Here is a 21,360-nt window from a genome sequence, read left to right as displayed (position 1 = left end):
GCTCTGGAGCGTCAGCAGGTAACTTATTCTCTTCAGTATTCCCACCTTCAAACCTGTTTTTCTTTAAGCCACGGTAGTTTTATGTTTGCTCCAGTTCAGTTTCCGGTCAATGGTAACTTCCAGGATATTGATGGTGGGGGATTCAGAGATGGTAATGCCATTGAGTGTTATGGGGAAATGCTTAGATGCTCTCTTGGAATGGTCATTGCCTGGCACTTGTGCGAATGCTACTTGCCACTTATCAGCCCAAGACTAAATATTGTCTTAGTCTTGCTGCATATGGATATGGACTGTTTCAGTGTCTGTGGAGTCATGCTGAAAATTGTGCAACCCTCAGAGCACAGCCCCACTTTTGACCTGATGATGGAGGTTGTTGATGAAGCAGTTGTAAATGTTTGGCCCTCGGTCTCTAACCTATGCAACTCGTGCAGTGATTTCCAGGGACTGAGATGATTGACCTTCAACAACCACAACCAACTTCCTTTATACGAGGTAAGACTCCAACAAGTGGAGATTTATCCCCCTGGTTCCCATTGACTCCAGTTTTGCTGAGGGTCCTTGAAGCCACATTCACTCAAATGCTGCTTTGATGTCAAGGGCCTCCTCATTCTCAGCTCACCTCTTGAATTTGGCTATTTTCTTCTCCGTGTTTGGATCAAGGCTGTAATGAGGTCAGGAGCTGATTGACCCTGGCGGAATCCAAACTGATTATGAATGAACAGGTTATTGCTGAGTAAGTGCCGCTTGACAAATACTGTTCATGACAGTACTTTGCTGATGATCAAGAGTTGACTGATGGGGCAGTAATTGGCCAGGCTAGATTTGTTCTCCTTTTTGTAGACTGGATTGTTACATGTGTACTTACAAAATAAAAGGGTATAACCTCATGACAAGGACATACCTGGACAATTTTGATGCTGGACAAATACTAGTATTGCGGTATTGGAACACTCGGGCACGACTAGTTCTGGAGCACAAGTCTTCAGCACCATGGCCGGAATATTTTTCAGGATCCATTACCTTTGCACTATCCAGTGCCTTCAGTTGTTTCCTGATATCATGTGGAGTGAATCGAATTGACTGAAGATTGGCACCTCTGATGCCAGAGACCTCAGGAGGAAGCGAAGATGGAACATCCATCCAGCACTTCTAGCTAAAGATGGTTGGAAATACAGCAGCCTTGTATTTTTGGACTGTTGCACTGGACTCCCCATCAATTGAGGATGGCAATATATGTGGAGCTGGCCTCTTCCACAACCTGTTATGTGTAGTTTCCACAAGCAACTCTTTTTTAAAAATAAATTTAGAGTACCCAATTATTTTTTCCAATTAAGGGGCAATTTAGAGTGGCCAATCTACCCATCCTGCACATCGTTTGGGTTGTGGGGGTGAAACCCACGCAGACACGGGGAGTATGTGCAAACACCACACGGACAGTGACCCAGGGCCGGGATTCGAACCCGGGTCCTCAGCGCCGTAGGCAGCAATGCTAACCACTGCACCACCGTGCTGCCCCCACAAGCAACTTTGACCAATCCATCCAAGTATCTTTACTGTGTTTTTTTAAAGAAGGAAGGGCTGAGATTAACTGCATTGTCCAACAGGTATTTAAGCGTAATCAAAATAACTGATTTACGGTTTACATGCAAAACTATACAATAATAAATCGGAAGTCTGAAAATATCAGCAACACCCCTGCAACAATTGTGCAGTTTGGTTTATCAAATCCTCATTAATCAACATCTGAACATAAAAAATAGGAACAGAAGTAGACCATTCAGCCCCTCTAACCTGCTCTGCCATTGAGTAATATCATAGCTGATCTGTTTGTGTTTCAAATTCAACATTCCCGATAACCTTTGATCCCCTTGCATAACAAACATCTATCTACCTCCATCTTAAAAATATTCAATGACCCCACCTCCACCACCTTCTGAGACAGGAAGTTTAAAAGTTGCACAGCCCTCTGGGAGAAAAATCAGAGGAAGTTCAGGACAGATGCAAACATAAGTAGACCATGAGCTGATATGTAACGAAAATTGAATTATCTGTGACTAAAGACTGCAAGATACATTTTTTAAAAGATCGTAACTGCAGATTATTTGTTATTAATAATTATCATTTGCTGATAGAGTGCCCAGGATGAAACAGTCAACCATTGCGAAACAAAAATCTCAAAACATCCACACCATCTACTGAAGGGTAACACCCAAAATCTCCTTCTATCTTCCATCTTGCATGTGATGTTCAACCCACTGTGCACTTCCATCATTTTCTCTTTTTGACATACGTTGGAGCCAACTTAACTGAGAGAGCATCTGCAGCCAAATTGGTAAGAGTAGTCGCATAATTCTTCATTATTCTGTGTCTGGCAACATCAGGGTTTGTGTGTTCTCCAAACACTGCTGGAAATCCAACCTGACCAGTCACAGTAAAGTTGTCCAGAAAAAAGTCACGAAGGGCTCATGATATGTTCACTTTATATAACAATGTAGGGCATTCTGAGTAAAAGCTGATCATTTCCACCAAATGATATATTCGAACATAAAGATCAAAGGATATAAAAGACAATTCAGTTACTGGAAGCTGTTTTTCATGTATTTAACTATCCCATTATTTAATTCAGTTGCATGTAAAGTTCCTATTATTTATCTCTAAACCCTACCAGTTATATGATTCTAAATATTTATCACTTGTAATACGTACTTTAAATTCATATTGCACTACTTTAAATCTATGTCCCTTGTTCCATGTTGCTGATTTACTTTGAAGTAATATTTTATCTGTAACATTTAATACTATATGTCCTTTAATAATCTTTAATCACATTATTTCTGAATAATTTTTCAGAACACATCTGCATTGCCCGCGAGATTAGTTTTAATGCTCGTTATGTAACAGACCATCAATTGTTTTTATTCTTTCCTAGCATGTGGGCATCGATGACTGGGCCAGCATTTAGTGGCAATCCATAATTGACCTTGAGAAGATTGTAATGAGCTGCCTTCTTGAACTGCTGCAGTACATCTGGTGAATGTACACCCGCAGGGCTGTTTTGAAGAGCGTTCTAGGATTTTGGTCCAGTTTCAGTGAAGGTACTGCAATTTAGTTCCAAGTTAGGTTGGCATGGTATGCGGCTTGAAGGGAAACTTGCAGGTGGTGGTGTTCCCATGCATCTACTGCCTTTGTCCTTTTAAGTGACACAAGTCACAGGTTTGGAAAGTGCTTTTGAAGGAACCTTCATGAGCTTTTTGCAGTGAATCTTGTAGATTGTACACATTGCTACCATTGTGTGCCAGTGCCGGAGGGAGTGGCCGCTAAAGGTGGTTGGATGGGGTGCCAATCAAATAAGCTGCTTTAGACAGTGTTGAGTTTCTTGAGTGTTGTTGGAGCGGCTCATCTAGGCAAGTGGCGGGTATTCCATCACACTCCTGGATTGTGTCTTGTAGATGGTAGACACACTATGGGGAGTCAGGAGGTGAGTTTCGCTCTGCAGGATTCTGAGGCTCTGACCTGCTCTGGCATATATGGTTTCCAGTCACTGGTCACCCCCTGAGATGGTGAGAGGGGATTTAGTGATGCTAAGGCCATTGAATGTCAGGGGGAGAGGGTTGGATTTACTTTGTTGGAGATGGTCATTTCATAGCACATGTGTGGCGTGAACGTAAGTTGCCACTTATCAGCCCAAACCTGAATGTTGTCCAGGACTTTCTGCTTATGGAAACAGACTACTTCAGTATCTAAGGAGTTACAAATAGTGTTGAACATTGTGAAACCATCAGGAAACATTCCTACTTCTGACTTTATGATGGAGAGAAGATCACAGATGAAGAAATTGGGCCGAGGACACGACCCAGAGGAACTCCTGCAGTGATGACCTGGAACTGAGATAATGACCTCTAACAACCACATCTACCCTTTGTGCAGGTATGACTGCAACCAGTGTAGTGTTTTGGTCCCACTGTCCATAATAGGTTCCATAATACTCCACTCAGTTAAATGTTGACTTGATGTCAAGGGCAGTCACTCTTGGCTTGGATTGACACTATGGCCTATGTACTCGTGTTATACATCCTGGCTTCTGGCTAATCTTCCCTAGACAGACTGTAGTCTTGCTATGACTTATTAAACTGGTTTCTCATCACTATATATAAGACAGACTGAAGAGTATATATGTGTCCCCTGAACATAGCATGTTTAATCCTCTCTCTCAGGAGTCTAGCACATGACTGCTGATGTCACGAGTATATCATCGTCTGCATCAGTCGTCAACATACCTTTTCTATTAATCCATTTCACTCCACCTCCCCCCATTATTCTGTCAAGTTCTTAACAACCAAAAGAACATATATTTGAACTTTCTATAACTCCCTTTTCCTGCTACAGTTTCTAACCAACTCCTACTCAAATTCTTTCCCTACCCCACGTTACAGTTCTGAGGGATTCAGTGTCTCACAGTATTCTCAGCCCTTTGGGAAGATGTCTTGGAGACATGCTGGCATTTCTCTTTCTCCTGGAAGGCATCATCATGAGCTAAATGGAACAACAACTTTGCAGTATTGCTGGTAATCAGAGTGTGGACTTCAGGACTGCTGATCTGTAAGGAGAATGACCCTCTTTCAATGCAAGACTGATGCATCACTCAAATACATCAACTCATGGACTTCCTTGGCGCAGAAGAGGAGAAATCAGGACTTGCTCGGGAATGTTCTGTTCCCTCATAGCACAGTACGGAAAGACCTGAGAAGACAAAAGAGCTTTAACTCCAATGAAGACTCTCACAGCCATATCATAGAGCGGCGGTGGCACAGTGGTAATGTCATAGAACTAGTAACCAAGGGTAATCATCGTAGATTGTCATAAAAATCCATCTGGTTCACGAATCTTCTTCAGGGAAGGAAGCCTGCCACTTTTACTTTGTGTGGCCTGGTTGACTCTGAACTGCCCTTTGAAATGGCCAGGCAATGCACACATCCGGTAAATTGATTTTAAAAGCATTTCCTGCTGCACAAAGGTAGTGAAGATTTGAAATTCTATTGAACCGAATGACGTGAATTACAATGTTTCTATGGGCATTTCAGGACATGAAGAAGCGATGATTTCCCGATGATATTTTGGAAAGAGTATTCTCTTTTTATAGGCAGTGGTAACAGTGCTACACGGATCTCTGTGCGAGGCTGCTCCACCAAGGGCAATGGGAAGAATTTATTATGATAAGAAGATAAGACAACATAATTTTCTACAATGGGATTAATCTCTAAAATGATAAGAAGATTTATTTTGTGTAGAAAATTTCTTGTACAAGATTCTGAAACTCTGGAGATTATGGCAAAACTGATTTATTAACACCATTGGCGGGATTTTCCAGTTGCATCCATTCAAGATGGGAAATTTCCACCCGATGCCAATGGACCTTTAAATAGTCCATCAGATTGTCCATCCGCCTGCGATGGTTCCCACGACAGGCAGGACTGCTACACAGGAGGAATGTCTCCCCTGAATATAAGTGTGTTTCATCCTTTGACCATAAGACCATAAGATGTAAGAGCAGAAGTAAGCCAGTTGGCCCATTGAGTCTGGTCAGCCATTCAATTGGATCATGGCTGATCTGATATAATTCTCAACTCCAATTTCCTACCTTGTCCCCATAGCCCTTGATTCCCTTACTGATTAAAAATCTGTCTATCTCAGCCTTGAACATTCTTAATGACCCAGCCTCTACACGCTCTGTGGTAAAGAACTTCACAGTTTCACTACACTCCTTTTGAGAGAAGAAATTCCTCCTTATCTCTGTCTTAAATGGACTTTCTCTGAGATTATGCCCTCTGGTCCTCGACTCGCCAACAAAGGGAAATAACCTCTTAGCATCTAACCTGTCAAGCCCTCTGAGAGTCCTATATGTCTCAATAAGGTCACCACTCATTCTTCTAAACTCCAATGAATACAGGCGCAATCTATTCAACTTCTCCTCGTAAAAAAAAATCCCTCCATACCCGGGATCAACTTCATGGACGTTCTCTGCACTGCCTCCAATGCCAGTGCATCTTTCCTCAGATAAGGGAACCAAAACTGTTCACAATATCCCAGGTGGTATAACTTGTGCCTGAAAATGTTTTGGCAGGACTTTCCTATTTTTAGATCAAATTCCCTTTACAATAAAGGCCAATATTTCATTTGCCTTCCCAATTGCCTGCTGATCCTGCATGTTAGCTTTTTGTAATTTATGCATGAGGATCCCGAAATCCCTCTGTGCTGCATTTTTCTGCAGTCGTTCCCCATTTAAATAATATTCAGCTCCTTTATTCTTCCGACCAAAGTGCACTTCACATTTTCCTACATTATAATAATATAATAGTCGCTTATTGTCGCAAGTAGGCTTCAATGAAGTTACTGTGAAAAGCCCCAAGTCGCCACATTCTGGCGCCTGTTAGGGGAAGCCGGTACGGGAATTGAACCCGCGCTGCTGGCGCTGTTCTGCATTACAACCAGCTGTTTAGCCCACTGTGCTAAACCAGCCCCTATCATACTCCATCCACCAAGTTTTTCCCACTTATCTTAACCTGCCTATATCCCTCGGTAGGCTCTTTGTGGCATCCTCAACACTTGCTTTTCCGTCTATTTTTGTGTCTTCCATAAACTTGGCAATAGTGCAGTCACTTGCCTCGCCCAAATCATTACTATATACCATTAAATCATAGAATTCAAGTTCAGAAGTAGGCCATTTGACCCATCGAGTCTGCACCAGCTCCTGAAAGAGCACCTTACCACCTAACATTTGGACCCCACAGGGCAATTTACCATGACCAGTTCACCTAACCTGCACATCTTTGGACTGTGGGAGGAAACCGAAGCGCCCGGAGGAAATGCATGCAGACACGGGGAGAACGTGCAGACTCCTCACAGCCAGTTACCCAAGCCGGGAATCAAACTTGTGACCCTGGAGCTGTGAAGCAACTGTGATAATCACTGTGCTACCGTGCTGCCCACTGAGTTTCATTACCTAAGTAGCTGCCTTGGAATGTTGCCATTTGGTAATTTGGTGCAGTGAGGTAAATCAGCAAAGGTAAGTGGAAAATCTAATTCTGCTGTTTTTCAGTTAAAAGTGCAGTGTGGAGCTTAGTGTCTGATTGGTTGAAGCTGTCCCCACCCTAATTGCTGAGAGGCAGTTATCTGTCAATCACCTGAGGCCTGCTGAGGCCTGTTTAGGGGCACATTGTATTATTCTCTTTGAAGTTAAGGTTTTTTTTTGAGTCATCGGTTAGCTGAGGTCTGTATAAAAGACAGACAGAGAGCGCACACAGTAAGCGAGCACTTTTCCAGGAGACACATCCGGAGTGAGACTCGTACAGAGTGGGGATTGAAACTTGGTAATTTGGTGCAGTGAGGTAATTCGGTGCAGAGTGTGAGGAGGTGCTTTTTAACCCTGGTAAGTGACTGGTAAGTAGTCTCTCTTTTTCTTTTCATTGTCTAATTTATTTATTTTTATTTTGAAATTCTAGTTGTTTAAGTTTACCAAGGGTTTAAGACATGGCAGGAGATCCCAGACCCGTGTCATGCTCCTCGTGTGCGATGTGGGAGCTCAGGGACACGTCCACTGTCCCTGGCTCCTTCACGTGCAAGAAGTGTGTTCAGTTGCAGCTCTTGTTAGACCGCTTGACGGCTCTGGAGCTGCGGATGGATTCACTTTGGAGCATCCGCGATGCTGAGGAGGTCGTGGATTGCACGTTTAGCGAGTTGGTCACACCGCAGGTGAAGGTTACTGAGGGAGATAGAAAATGGGTGACCAAAAGAAAGAGCAAGAGTAGGAAGGCAGTGCAGGTGTCCCCTGCGGTCATCTCCCTGCAAAACAGATATACCGCTTTGGATACTGTTGAGGAAGATGGCTCACCAGGGGAAGGCAGCAGCAGCCAGGTTCATGGCACCGTGGCTGGCTCTGCTGCACAGCAGGGCAGGAAGAAAAATGGCAGGGCTATAGTGATAGGGGACTCGATCGTAAGGGGAATAGACAGGCGGTTCTGTGGACGCAATCGAGACTCCAGGATGGTATGTTGCCTCCCTGGTGCAAGGGTCAAGGATGTCTCGGAGCGGCTGCAGGACATTCTGGGGGGGGGAGGGTGAACAGCCAGCTGTCGTGGTGCACATAGGCACCAACGATATAGGTAAAAAACGGGATGAGGTCCTACAAGCGGAATTCAGGGAGTTAGGAGTTAAACTAAAAAGTAGGACCTCAAAGGTAGTAATCTCAGGATTGCTACCAGTGCCACGAGCTAGTCAGAGTAGGAATTTCAGGATAGATAGGATGAATGCGTGGCTTGAGAGATGGTGCAAGAGGGAGGGATTCAAATTCCTGGGGCATTGGGACCGGTTCTGGGGGAGGTGGGACCAGTACAAACCGGACGGTCTGCACTTGGGCAGGACTGGAACTGATGTCCTAGGGGGTTGTTTTCTAGAGCTGTTGGGGAGGGTTTAAACTAATGTGGCAGGGGGATGGGAACCAATGCTGGAAGTTGGAAGGTAGTAAAACAGGGACAGAAACAAAAGGAAGTAAGGGGAAAAGTGCAAGGCAGAGAAGACATAGTCAGAAATCCATAAGGGCGACAGTACAAGGTACAGTGACTGAGGGGAGCACAGTGAATAGGCCCAGTAATAACAAAAGGAATAAAACTGGAGATGTTAAGATTCAAAACAGAGGTAAAAAAACCAACATAAGTGTACTTTACCTGAATGCTCGTAGTATTCGGAATAAAGTAAATGAGTTGGTGGCACAAATCATCGTAAATGACTATGATTTAGTGGCCATTACTGAAACATGGTTAAAGGATGGTCACGACTGGGAGTTAAATATCCGAGGGTATCAAACTATTCGGAAGGACAGAGTGGATGGTAAGGGAGGTGGTGTTGCTCTGTTATTTAAGGATGACATCCGGGCAATAGTAAGGGATGACATCGGTGCTATGGAGGATAAGGTTGAATCCATTTGGGTGGAAATCAGGAATAGTAAGGCGAAAAAGTCACTGATAGGAGTAGTCTATCGGCCACCAAATAGTAACGAGATGGTGGGGCAGGCAATAAACAAAGAAATAACTGATGCATGTAGAAATGGTACAGCAGTTATCATGGGGGATTTTAATCTACATGTCGATTGGTTTAACCAGGTCGGTCAAGGCAACCGTGAGGAGGAGTTTATAGAATGTATCCGCGATAGTTTCCTAGAACAGTATGTAATGGAACCTACGAGGGAACAAGCGTTCCTAGATCTTGTCCTGTGTAATGAGACAGGATTGATTCATGATCTCATAGTTAGGGATCCTCTCGGAAGGAGCGATCACAATATGGTGGAATTTAAAATACAGATGGAGGGTGAGAAAGTAAAATCAAATACTAGTGTTTTGTGTTTAAACAAAGGAGATTACAAGGGGATGAGAGAAGAACTAGCTAAGGTAGACTGGGAGCTAAGACTTTATGGTGGAACAGTTGAGGAACAGTGGAGAACCTTCCAAGCGATTTTTCACAGTGCTCAGCAAAGGTTTATACCAACAAAAAGGAAGGACGGAAGAAAGAGGGAAAATCGACCGTGGATATCTAAGGAAATAAGGGAGAGTATCAAATTGAAGGAAAAAGCATATAAAGTGGCAAAGATTGCTGGGAGATTAGAGGACTGGGAAATCTTTAGGGGGCAACAGAAAGCTACTAAAAAAGCTATAAAGAAGAGTAAGATAGAGTATGAGAGTAAACTTGCTCAGAATATAAAAACAGACAGTAAAAGTTTTTACAAATATATAAGACAAAAAAGAGTGGCTAAGGTAAATATCGGTCCGTTAGAGGATGAGAAGGGAGTTTTAATAATGGGAAATGAGGAAATGGCTGAGGAACTGAGCAGGTTTTTTGGGTCGGTCTTCACAGTGGAAGACACAAATAACATGCCAGCGACTGATAGAAATGAGGCTATGACAGGTGAGGACCTTGAGAGGATTGTTATCACTAAGGAGGGAGTGATGGGAAAGCTAATGGGGCTAAAGGTAGGCAAGTCTCCTGGCCCTGATGGAATGCATCCCAGAGTGCTGAAAGAGATGGCTAGGGAAATTGCAGATGCACTAGTGATAATTTACCGAAATTCACTAGACTCTGGGGTGGTCCCGGTGGATTGGAAATTAGCAAACGTGACGCCACTGTTTAAAAAAGGAGGTAGGCAGAAAGCAGGAAATTATAGGCCAGTGAGTTTAACTTCGGTAATAGGGAAGATGCTGGAATCTATCATCAAGGAAGAAATTGCGAGGCATCTGGATAGAAATTGTCCCATTGGGCAGACGCAGCATGGGTTCGTAAAAGGCAGGTCATGCCTAACTAATTTAGTGGAATTTTTTGAGGACATTACCAGTGCAGTAGATAACGGGGAGCCGATGGATGTGGTATATCTGGATTTCCAGAAAGCCTTTGACAAGGTGCCACACAAAAGGTTGCTGCATAAGATAAAGATGCATGGCATTAAGGGTAAAGTAGTAGCATGGATAGAGGATTGGTTAATTAATAGAAAGCAAAGAGTTGGGATAAATGGGTGTTTCTCTGGTTGGCAGTCAGTGACTAGTGGTGTCCCTCAGGGATCCGTGTTGGGCCCACAATTGTTCACAATTTACATTGATGATTTGGAGTTGGGGACCAAGGGCAATGTGTCCAAGTTTGCAGATGACACTAGGATGAGTGGTAAAGCGAAAAATGCAGAGGATACTGGAAGTCTGCAGAGGGATTTGGATAGGTTAAGTGAATGGGCTCGGGTCTGGCAGATGGAATACAATGTTGACAAATGTGAGGTTATCCATTTTGGTAGGAATAACAGCAAACGGGATTATTATTTAAACGATAAAATATTAAAGCATGCCGCTGTTCAGAGAGACTTGGGTGTGCTAGTGCATGCGTCACAGAAGGTTGGTTTACAAGTGCAACAGGTGATTAAGAAGGCAAATGGAATTTTGTCCTTCATTGCTAGAGGGATGGAGTTTAAGACTAGGGCGGTTATGTTGCAATTGTATAAGGTGTTAGTGCGGCCACACCTGGAGTATTGTGTTCAGTTTTGGTCTCCTTACTTGAGAAAGGACGTACTGGCGCTGGAGGGTGTGCAGAGGAGATTCACTAGGTTAATCCCAGAGTTGAAGGGGTTGGATTATGAGGAGAGGTTGAGTAGACTGGGACTGTACTCGTTGGAATTTAGAAGGATGAGGGGGGATCTTATAGAAACATTTAAAATTATGAAGGGAATAGATAGGATAGATGCGGGCAGGTTGTTTCCACTGGCGGGTGACAGCAGAACTAGGGGGCATAGCCTCAAAATAAGGGGAAGTAGATTTAGAACTGAGTTTAGGAGGAACTTCTTCACCCAAAGGGTTGTGAATCTATGGAATTCCTTGCCCAGTGAAGCAGTTGAGGCTCCTTCATTACATGTTTTTAAGGTAAAGATAGATAGTTTTTTGAAGAATAAAGGGATTAAGGGTTATGGTGTTCGGGCCGGAAAGTGGAGCTGAGTCCACAAAAGATCAGCCATGATCTAATTGAATGGCGGAGCAGGCTCGAGGGGCCAGATGGCCTACTCCTGCTCCTAGTTCTTATGTTCTTATGTTCTTATGTTCTTATGTTCTTATATCCGTTCGCTAAGTAAGGCTACATATCCCCTCAGTAGAATAGCCTCTCTTTAGTTTAAAGCCCTCTCCACTTCCCTCATTGTGCGGTTTTCAAGTGCATTGGCCCCAGCATGGTTCAGATGTAGACCCAATTGGATAGTCCCAATGGTACAGCCCCCACTTTACCCAGTACCAAAGCCACCCCCCCAAAATCAAAACCCGCTTCTCCCACTCTCAAGATATTCTTCTCTCTGATTCATGTACGTATGTCAATTTGCACGTAGCTCGGGCCATAATCTAGAGAGCTATATAGTCATAGAGGTCCACAGCACAGAAAATGTCCCCCAGCCAATTGTGTCGGTGTCATTATTCTGTTGTTTGATTTAGTGCCCAGCTCCTCAAACCCTCCATGCAGAACCTCTTTCCTTGTTCTACCTATGTTGTTGGTACCTACATGGACCATGATGATGGGATTGTCCCCCTCCCACTGCATGTTCCTCTCAAGCTTGGAACACATGTCCCAAACCTGGGCTGGGATTCTCCCCTACCCGGTGGGGCGGGGGGTCCCGGCGTACCAGAGTGGCGAGAACCACTCCAGCGTCGGGCCTCCCCAAAGTTGCGGAATTCTCCGCAACTTTAGGGGCTAGGCCCGCGCCGGAGTGGTTGGCGCCCAGCCGGCCGGGGCCGAAAGGCCTTCGCTGGCCGGCGTGAGTCAGCGCATGCGCCAGAGCGTCAGCGGCCGCTGACATCATCCCGGCGCATGCACGGTGGAGACCGTGATGGCAGCGGAAGAAAAAGAGTGCCCCCACGGCACAGGCCCGCCCGCCGATCTGTGGGCCCCGATCGCGGGCCAGGCCACTGTGGGGGCACACCCCGGGGTCAGATCGCCCCGCGCCCCCTCCAGGACCCCGGGGCCCACTTACGCCGCCAATCCTGCCGGCACAAGAGTTGCTCTGATTCCCACCGGCGGGAGAAGCCTGACAGCGGCGGAACTTCGGCCCATCGCGGGTCGGTGAATCGCCACGGGGGGCCCTCCGACCGGCGTGGCAAGATTCCCGCCCCGTCCGATTCCCGGGAGGCGGAGAATTCCGGCCACGGCGGGGGCAGGATTTACGCCGGCCCCAGGCGATTCTGTGACCCCCCGGGGGTTCGGAGAATGCCGCGCCTTGACACCGTGCAGGCAACATAGCCGTCGGGACTCTCGATTCTGGCTCCAGAGAACAGTGTCTCTTCCCCTAACTATACTATCCCCAACTACAACTATATTTCTCTTTTCTCCCCCCTCCCCCCACTCGAATAGCTCCCTATACCACAGTGACATGGTCCCTTGACAGTCTAACACATGACTGCTGAGGCCACTGACATATTTTCATCGACATCACTCATTAGCATATCTATTCTATGAATCCAGTACACAACAACTCGCACCTCCCCTCTTGAGTTCAGTTTTTCCTGTCCAGGTTTGGACAAAGGCTGTAATGAGGCCGAGTGGCCCTGGTCAAATTAGTTCCTGCTATGATTGCCGCTCAATAGCTCTGCTGATGGCACCTTCCATTTATTTGCTGATAATCGAGACTGGACTGGACTGGAGCAGTAATTGCCCAGATTGATGTCTGGACAAGTTTCCATATTGGCAGGTAGATGCCAAATTGTAGTTGTATTTGTACAGCTTGGCGCAGCTAATTCTGGAGCACAAATCTTCAGTACTATTGCTGGAATGTTGTCAAAAGCTTCCTCCTCCAGATAGCTCTTTAATTGCAAGGCAGGTGACTGACCAGGGGCGAAATTCTCTGACCCCCAGCAGGGTCGGAGAATCGCCTGGGGGCGCCTAAAATCCCGCCCCCGCCGTGGCAGAGATTCTCCGCCACCCGGGAAGTGGCGGGGGCAGGAATCTCGCCCCGCCGATCGGAGAGGCCCCTGCGGCGATTCTCTGGCCCGGATGGGCCGAGGACCCGCCGCTGGGAGGCCTCCCCGCCGCCGAGGTTTAAACCACCTCTGGAACGGCGGGTTCAGCGGCGCGAGCAGGCCCCCGGGGTCCTGGGGGGGGCGGGGGGTGATCGAACCCTGGGGGGTGCCCCACGGTGGCCTGGCCCGCGATCGGGGCCCCCCGATCAGGGGCCGGGCCAGTGCCCTGGGTGCACTATGTTCCTCCGCGACCGCCACGGCATCCTCCATGGCGGAAGCGGACGGGAACACCACATCGCGCATGCGCCGGCAGTGACGTCAGCGGCCAGCTGCCACTGACGTCACTGCCGGCACATGCGCCGACCGGCGAACGCCTTTCGGCCAGCCCCGCTGCCGGGGCGCCGGGTGTTTGCGCCAGTCTTCTGGTGCAAACCGCTCCGGCGCGGGGCTGGCCCCCAAAGGTGGGGAGAATTCCCCACCTTTGGGGAGGCGCGACCCCTGAGTGGTTGGCGCCACTCCCCTACTCCGGCACCCTCCGTTACGCCGGGTAGGGGAGAATGCCGCCCCTGGTTCGGTGAAAGGTTAAGCTGCCCATTAAATTGACATACAGGGCCTATAGTTGAAGAACATTCACGGCTTTTATAAAGATTGGAGGGAGTTTAAAGGGACAGTGGATGGGTTCTCTAATTCATCTGTCCATGATACCCAAATCATTTTGAGGCTTGAGCTTCATTGGTGTCAATTTGGCATGCTGTAGTGAATCTTGCCAGTTACAGAGCTGAAGAAATCATCTGTCTCTTATCCTGGATGGCTGGAAAATGATCCATGGGGCTTCAGGGGACATCCATGGCCTTGCAGGTCGGAATATTTTTCTGGGTCCTGGAGGACATTTTTCTTCCTCCTCGGCACAAAATAGAAACTGGTGTAGACTTTCTAAGCAACGTTCAGTAGTTCCTTTAATGAGCTCTAGTTCGGTTGTTTGGTTCTGGAGTGCTGATACAAATGGGTGGAGCCTTTGGAGTACACTTTCTGCACATTTGTACATCAAAATTGCATGTAGAGTTCAATGTTCATCACAAGATCCAAATTTCCATGTTAAAAGCGACTTGACTTCCCACTTGAAGCGGTCAGGTATTCTGGCCATCCATCTCAAAACGTTTTGGCAGCATAATTAGAGCAGAAGGTGTCCCCATTACCATTTTCAAGCCCACATTTACATTGGGAGGCTATAGTTAAAATCAAAGTCAATGTTTTCGTTTGAGGAACATGGCACCAAATTTTCCCATTCAAGTCATGGATTTGGACATGGTGGGACATAAGGTGCGTCTCCCCTGAGGAGGCAACTTAAGAAGCACCTTCGCGAGTAATTGGGACAGCAGGTGGCCTGAGGAAACATGAGGGGCTGGATTCTCTGCCGGCGGGATTCTCCATTGTGGTGGCAGCACAAGCACGCTCGTGGAAGACCCACTGTGAATGCTGTGTGCGGCCGAGGTGAATGGAGAAGGAGAGGGCCGCTCAAGAAGGAGGTGCCATCTTGCTGATGGTTCGGCAGTCAATTCCTCACACCCAACATTATCCGATGGATCCATCTGCAGGTGCCAAGCAAACACTTGCAACCATTTGCAGATGAACTGAGGATTGCCGACTCTGCCCTTTGGTGTGACCACTGCATATGAATCTCACAGTGCACCAACCTTCAGTGTTGTTCTCTCCTCTTGTAGGTAGATGAGGGGATCCAGTGCACTGCCAACAAAATTCTAAAACGTTCAGAAAAGACCCACTAACTGCCTCAATAATTACTTCAAATGGTTTCCTGCCACTGAAGGTGCATTGCTGACTATACATTCATCCTGCGCTGAGGAAAACACCTGGAGACAGGAACATATTGGCAAACCAGCCCAATGCTTTGTAACGAGCTTTGTAACACTTCTCTAACAACCTGCACAAATTCCCCCATTGTGTTCTTTGCGTCTGAAGCAGACTTGAAGTACATGTCTCAGCTCCTTGGCTCATGCCTTAAAAGAACATTTAACTGAGTAATGGAATACGGGCAATAAAATTGTTCATTGAACACATTGTTAGTGTGTCATTACTGATTATAATTAAGTAGACTGCAGTTTGAGAATTCAAAATTATTAAACCAGTCATGGGGCTTCTCAATACTAGATTTATGCTTTACCTCCTCTTCTATCAGACAGAGCACCATCTGTGCTGAGGTTTACCAGTATTAAAGCAGGCTGAGCTTCTATGCAGTTGCCAACTACATTTTGGTTTCATTCACTGATTCTAAAATTTTCATCATTTTCCACTTGGGGCTGCTGTCCTACAGTTCTATGAAGCAAGTTTTTTTAAGACCTTCAGAAGATCAAATTAAAATAAACAGCCTTTTCAATTCAAATGGAAAAATAATGAAATCTATGACTTTAGATTTTTTTTTTAAATGATTGAGTTGCAGTGAGTTATGTTGTGGAGCAGTTAAATGTCTGACTCTGGCGAAGGGTGATTATCATGGATCAAAATTCAACTTTTTCAGTAATTGACAAAGTGACCCTTGGCCTCTTGTTAATGAATATGTATCCCTCGGTTAACAAGTTAGTCTTTCCAGGGCATGACTTTTGGGTACAGTTGTAATATTTCCTTGTTGCGAAGCCTTTGCTGCTGGGCAGTGTTTGATGTGGGCCTTGTGACTATTGCTCTCGCCAGCTCTCAACTGCAGGCAAGCGATGTCAAATACTGAAGTCTCAGAAACGAATCCAATATACGTCTGCATTAATTTTAAAAGAAAATTAAAGAAATGCAGTGTGCTGATCTGAAGTGTGATTGCTGTGAAACCCATAAAGAGTAGCAAATGCTATACTACATAACACTGCCCATGGTGAGAATGAAATTTTCGTATTGAAAAGGGGGCTCTTGTGTGGATGTATGACACATCGCTGAAATAACTTTAAGAGAGGTTTATCCTCGATGATCAGGGAAGTAAGTAGTTTTGGTTAGTTTCAGTCAAACAAATAACATCTCCAGGTAATAAATAATTGTGTTCCCTTCACATTTTCATTAACTCCACAACAGATAACATGTGTTGCTAATGCAGAAGGCCAAGGAGAAATATTAAATAATTTAGATATTTCCCTCATTGTCATATAACTACACAATAATACAAAGCATTGTCAGAAAACTGTACTTGAAAGAATTGTGTTTCAATTCAAGACTTTTATTTGGAACTTTCTTCAAATTATTTACAGCCCTCCCAGCGATTGCCACAGTTGGAATCACTTCACCTTTTTTTATCCTTTTTGAACATAAATGAAAGAGATTTTGATGGTGTAACCATTTTGAACATGTTACAAATTGTAAAGGTCTGTTGCAAGTTGTCCCATCCCACTGATTGGTTTTGTCCACTGTGGATTGCATTTGGCACTTACTGTGCTTAATTATGACACTTCTGGAGCTCAGTTAGCATGTTGTACGCACTGTTTCTGTTTTTAAAGTTACTGTATGAAAAGTTGAGAACTCAAATGGGACCTTGTTTTAATACTTTTGTATTAAAAAGCATCTTTTTTTTTGCCCCTAAGGTGTTCCTTGTGATTCTCGTTCTCGGATGGATGTCATAGTGTTCCTAAAGACCACAGAAGCTAAGTTCATTAATGAAGCTAACATTTATTTACACTACTTAAATTAAGCTCGACCACTTACTCCTATAGTAAACAATAATTATAGTAATCTACACTCTACCAATACTAGTCTGTACACTCTAACTCCAACTGTACTCTATCATCCCCAGATCTCTCCCATGACTCTACTGCAGCCTTACCTCTCCCAGAAGCCTGAGAGTCAGTGCTTTATATAGTACTGCACCTAGCTCCATCTAGTGGTTAGTTGTAACATGACATTAACTCTTTGTATACTGAACATTGCTACAATGTTAGCAGATCAAACCTCATTGTTTTTTGCGCTGCAGTACTGACCTGGTAGTGTGTGTGAGTGTCCATGTGCCTTTCTACCACAGCCACAGCTAAAAATACTCCCTGTCTAAAGTGACATTTTGCAGCAGTAAAAACACACAAAAATAAACAACTTGAAGGCAGACCTAGAGAAGTGTTACTTCTGTGGCATAAAGAAACCAGATATTGATGTCCTTGGAATATGATTAATAGTTTTCTTGATGGTTTCACTGCATAATCTATAAGCAACATTATGCATTGGTTATGAGGTTCTGGAAATCACCTGTCGGCCATGATTCCCTGACACACATGACAGATTTATTATGTTATCATTTGTAGCCGTTTACACCAAAATGCATTTCTTAAAGGGAATATGGCTTCGCCCATTTTGTGCTGAGTACAATCTGTGCTTATTGATGCCACTCGGTGATCTATTGTCCAAGCACTGAAAACTATTGGCCACTGACATCAATTAATGGATGAAACTGGAAATTACACAATTGCGTGTGGTGTACTGCTTTGCTTTCTGGACAGACGGATAGTTAGGATCGAAACTGTCATTTGTATTTTATCATCTCCATCTACACCTCATCACTTAAAAAGAAGCTGTCAGCAATAATGACTTTCTTCCTTACCACAGTGCATTCAGCTGTCAGTAAGCCCTTGAGCACCAGAGCATGGTTAGGAAATGGTAACAAGTGAGAGGGATTCGTACATTGTATCTCCTGTTCCTCGTATTGTACCACATTTAATATGGAGTATTAGAAAGGAATATTTTGCGATTTTGAGTCAGAATCCAGTGCCGTAATTAAATAGTTTAGATTCGAGAGGTTTATACATCAAAGTACTTTGAAGTAAGGACGTATTTAAACAAAATTGATTTGCGCAAAGATAAAAATGAATGCCACCTATTATTCAATCAATCAAATGAATTGTAGACAAAAGCAAATTACTGCAGATGCTGGAATTTGAAACAAAAACAGAAAATACTGGACAATCTCAACAGGTCTGACAGCATCTGTGGAGAGAGAAGGGAGATGACTCTTTGCCAAAGCTGACAAATAAATTCTAGATATTGTAGGTATTGCGCATCAATTAGGAACAATTTTTCTTTTCTTGGAAGAGCTTTACTTTCACATAAAGGGAATCAAACTGCATGTTCAATGGACCTTGACTTTAAAATGAGAGGAAAGTAGCAGAAGTGACTTATATAAAGGAATCTATACTCAAAGTGGTTTTGTCTTTAAATTGTTTTTATTTTAACCAATTGGCACTTATATATTCACAGATTTTAAAGCCGTTTTTTAAAGCTGATGAGAAATGTTCAAAAAACCTTTGGGGTTTTGGCAGAGGACAGTCGACCATAACCAATATTAAAAGCTCAAATGTTATCTGTTTTTTAAAGGTAATTAAATTTAAAATACGCTTTTAAAAGATGACTGACTGCCAGTATCAGTCGTACTCCAGCCCTTGTGAAACTTAATTATGTGGGACTGCCTCCTCATGATTATCTCAGACCACCAGACAAAAGTGAGATAAGCTGAGACTGACAACTTCAGCCTTAGATATGCTATACTTGGTGCAAATATGATTCAAGAACCGTTCTGCAATAATGTGGAAGTGGCAGTATAAGGACACTGGAAGGGTGGTTTATCAATTCTAGGCAGCATACACAATAAGCTGTCTTGGATGATGTGCTGCTTTCTATATAAAGTTGTCAAATATGGTCACTCTTGTCTGTATTTTTGATCTTGATATTGCTGTCACTCAGTCTCTCCTCCTTTAGATCCATTTCTCCCTTTTCCTTCTGATTCTTTGCTTCCTTTTACCCACTCTGGTCTTTTCCAAGTTTTCTTTTCTGGTGGGAGGGCTGTAAGCAATCATGTGCCATGCAATAGAGGCACCAAATTTGCATCTAGGGCAGGATTCAGGAGGAAATGTAGCCTTCTGTGGGGTTTCGTACCCTTCCACTCCTACAATCGTATAATCACTTCTTGTCCCCATTGGATCCCCGGCTCCCTTCAAATTCCACTACCCATTCCCTTTCCGACCACACAATTACGACCATCACTACCACCGTTTCATTCCTTTCATTACACGAAGAAAGGCGCTGGCACAGAAATTAGTTCAGGCTAGCTTTACAATGGACAGGTGGCAGGCCCCTTGTTTAGCATTTCCAGTACACAATGGCCGTACCTGCTCAGTCCACCATACTGAATGCTGAGGCTCCATTTTAGGCCTGAAAAATGGGAGTGGCATTGTCACATATCTGGACCTCTTTCTCCGCTTCACCACTCCCCACCCCCTGTCACCGCTGTCTGCGTGATGTCTGTCCCTCTATCTCTGTTGCTTTCTAAAGTATATGGGACACAAACAGCTACATAATCAGATTGGTCACTCTCTCAATCACTCGCTCACATACATGCATAAGTATACGTGCCCTTTTTCATTAAAGCTTTAGAAATATTTCCTCTATCAGGAGATAAAGCAAAATGACTTATTTTGGATAGATATCTGGATTGTTCTGATGCATCCTGGGAAGTCAGTCCCATTGTGCATGCTCAGACTAGACAAACTGAGGGAGCTTTTCCATGGGGTCATCCTCATAGAGACATAAAAGTTGACAGAACAGAAAGGGCCTTTTGGTGCATCGTGTCTGCACCAGTCAAAAACAACTGCCTAAGTATTCAAATTCCATTTTCCAGCACTTGGCCCATAGCCTTGTGTGCCTTGGCATCGCAAATGCACGTCTAAATATTTCTTAAATGTCATGAGGGTCTCTGCCTCCACCACTCTTTCAGGCAGTGAAAATGTTTTTCCTCATATCCTCTCTGAACCTCCTGCCCCTTACCTTAAATCTCAGCTCTTTGGTCATTGATTCTTCCACCGATGATAATATTTTTTCCTGTCTACTTTATCTATGCCCCTCATAATGTTTTACATCTCAATCAGTCTCATTTGCTCTAAGGAAAACAACCTCAATCTATCCAATCACTTTTTGAATCATAAAATTACAGAATCACGACAATGCAGAAAGAGGTAATTCGACCCATCAAGTCTACACTAACCCACTGAAAGAACACCCTACCCATGCCAACGTCCCATTCCTGTAACCCCAAACCCCACCTAACTTTTGGACACTAATGGACAGTTTAGCATGGCCAATCCACCTAACCTGCACATCTTTGGACTGTGGGAGGAAACAAGAGCACCCAGAGGAAACCCACACAGACAGGAGGAGAATCTGCAAACTCGACAGTCATTCAAGATTGCATATGCTGGTGTTGGAGCCCGCGATACTTATGGTGGTGGGGAAGGTGTAGGAAGCCCGATGCTTACGGAGGGTATCCTGTATCCGTGGGGGGAAGTTACTACGGTTGGGTTTTATTTTCTGTGCTGATGGGGGCACCTTTTATCAATGGGGCCAGCCTCGCTGGCTCTGGCAGGCCCCTTCCTGCCACAGTGATGGCGTAAACCATACCCCCAAATTTTTATCCAGCTCAAAATCTAGATTGAAAACCTAGTTATGCAGCTGAAGAGCTAAACAAGGGGTTTCAGTCAGAACCTGCCACTCTGATGAATATGGAAAATTCCACCCATTATCTCTTTTCAATGTGATGCTTCCATGGTGATACATGGACAGGGTGTTTGGGGCAAGCCCTTAAGAAATCCTTCAGTCAGAAGAGTGGTTTTAGGAGCAAGTCGGTTGGGATGACTCACCCAGTTCTCAGGATTGGTACACCCAAGACCTTGCCTTGGTTTGCATGCTAAAGTTAGTAATAGTAGCTAAGGAGCAATGGCTAAACACTAAGCAAGTCCCAAACCTCTGAGACTGGAGCAGCCCCATTGTAGTAGCCTCTCATAAGTAGTATGGAATAAGGATGTATACCAACTCCTCGTGG

The 21,360-nt window shown here is 44.6% G+C and overlaps 1 long non-coding RNA gene across 1 annotated transcript; it reads left to right on the top strand.

The window, feature by feature from the left end:
- Window positions 1–2,158: 2,158 nt before the first annotated feature.
- LOC119963767 lies at window positions 2,159–17,647 on the top strand. The gene is made up of 3 exons (XR_005460162.1): window positions 2,159–2,332; window positions 2,930–3,095; window positions 17,090–17,647. It is a non-coding gene; the product is annotated as an uncharacterized LOC119963767 (long non-coding RNA).
- Window positions 17,648–21,360: the final 3,713 nt, after the last annotated feature.

The sequence above is a fragment of the Scyliorhinus canicula genome, chromosome 3 (assembly GCF_902713615.1).
Source record: "Scyliorhinus canicula chromosome 3, sScyCan1.1, whole genome shotgun sequence".
Taxonomy (NCBI): Eukaryota; Metazoa; Chordata; class Chondrichthyes; order Carcharhiniformes; family Scyliorhinidae; genus Scyliorhinus; species Scyliorhinus canicula.
This window is presented reverse-complemented; position numbering and strand designations above follow the sequence as displayed.